Below are 1,873 nucleotides of genomic sequence, written 5' to 3'. Positions count from 1 at the left end.
TGGAGGACATGGTGCACCTCACTTCTGGAATAAACTGATGGCTATGACCCAGTAGAGAGAAAGGGGAAACCATTTTTCACCATTAAAGAAAGATTTGAACCAACATAAAAAAATATATAGACACAAGAAAAATAAAGAATAATATCTAAAAATTAGTCAAAGATTTCTATGGGGAAGAACCTGGAGCTCATGACAGATCTAAGGGTGCTGCCAGGCTGTAGAAGGTCTGAAATGTAACCTGGTTTTTTTTTGAACTTTCCAAATCTTTGGCACTGGAATCTAAGCATCATTGTCTCTCGTAGTTTTAGATACCAACCACTCCTACTCTTCACTTCTCCCACCATCTCATCTCAATTCACCTGGGTTGTGTTTCCCTAAAAGTCACTGAGAAACCCTGATGGGGGGCTTTGGGGCTAACATCTCAAGTACTACCAGCTTCACTCTAACAGGCTTCCCTGAGATGAAGGGTCTGGAGCACTGGCTGGCTGCCCTTCTGCTGCTGCTTTATGCTATTTCCTTCCTGGGCAACATCCTCATCCTGTTTATCATAAAGGAAGAGCAGAGCTTGCACCAGCCAATGTACTACTTCCTGTCTCTTTTGTCTGTTAATGACCTGGGTGTGTCCTTTTCTACATTGCCCACTGTGCTGGCTGCTGTGTGTTTTCATGCCCCAGAGACAACTTTTGATGCCTCCCTGGCCCAGATGTTCTTCATCCACTTTTCCTCCTGGACAGAGTCTGGCATTCTGCTGGCCATGAGTTTTGACCGCTATGTGGCCATCTGTAACCCACTGCGCTATGCCACAGTGCTCACGGATGTCCGTGTGGCCCACATTGGCATATGCATTGTCATCCGCAGCTTCTGCATGGTATTCCCACTTCCCTTCCTCCTGAAGAGGCTGCCTTTCTGTAAGGCCAGTGTGGTACTGACCCATTCCTACTGCCTGCACGCAGACCTGATTCGCCTGCCCTGTGGAGACACTACCATCAACAGCATGTATGGCCTGTTCATTGTCATCTCTGCCTTTGGTGTAGGTTCACTGCTCATCCTCCTCTCTTATGTGCTCATTCTATATTCTGTGCTGGCCATCGCCTCCAGGGATGAGAGGCTTAAGACACTCAACACATGTGTGTCACATATCTGTGCAGTGCTGATCTTCTAAGTGCCTATGGTTAGTGTGTCCATGGTTCATCAATTTGGGAAGCATGCTCCTGAATATGTGCACAAGTTCATGTCTCTGGTCTATCTCTTTGTACCTCCAATGCTCAACCCAATTATCTATTCCATCAAGACTAAGGAGATTCGCAGGAGACTACACAAGATGTTATTGGGAGCTAAGTTCTGATCAAAGAAAACTGTCGTGGAAAGCCTTAGAGGTTCTTTGTTGTTGCTGATGTTTGGATGTACCAGGTTAGTCCTTTGGAGCCTTTCAATCTCCCTCCAGACATACACCTATAATTGTGTACCTGCTAGAAGTTATATGGGTTAGCCAGGCTACAACTCGTAACTCAAAACATCAGGCTGCCCTATGTTGTAATTAACGGTCACAGGTTGCCACAAGTGACTTCTCTCAGACCCAACAAGAAAGAGAGTCTTGAATTAAATCCTTTTTGTCCCAATGTACTAGTAACATCTATGCTTTCAAGTAATTCTCAGAAACAGACAAAAACTAATGCATACATTATTTATGTAATGTTATAATGTAGATTGTTACCTGAGATCATATCAACCCAGAATATTTAAATAAATAATCATTTTGAATATCTTTAAACTCAAAAACTAAAGATACGTAATAGCTGTGACCAAGTTTACACTTTTGAAATAAATAAGAATACTCCAGGGTTCTATAAAATGGCACAAAAATAGAAACCAT

General features: G+C 43.1%; 1 pseudogene; it reads left to right on the top strand.

Annotated features, from left to right (window-relative positions):
• The first annotated feature begins 397 nt into the window (after positions 1 to 397).
• Positions 398 to 1,345, top strand: LOC100607391 (annotated as a pseudogene).
• The last annotated feature ends 528 nt before the right edge of the window (positions 1,346 to 1,873 follow it).

This window comes from Nomascus leucogenys, chromosome 15, assembly GCF_006542625.1.
Source record: "Nomascus leucogenys isolate Asia chromosome 15, Asia_NLE_v1, whole genome shotgun sequence".
Lineage (NCBI taxonomy): Eukaryota > Metazoa > Chordata > Mammalia > Primates > Hylobatidae > Nomascus > Nomascus leucogenys.
Note: the sequence above shows the minus strand (reverse complement) of the source record. Positions and strands in the feature narration are given on the sequence as shown.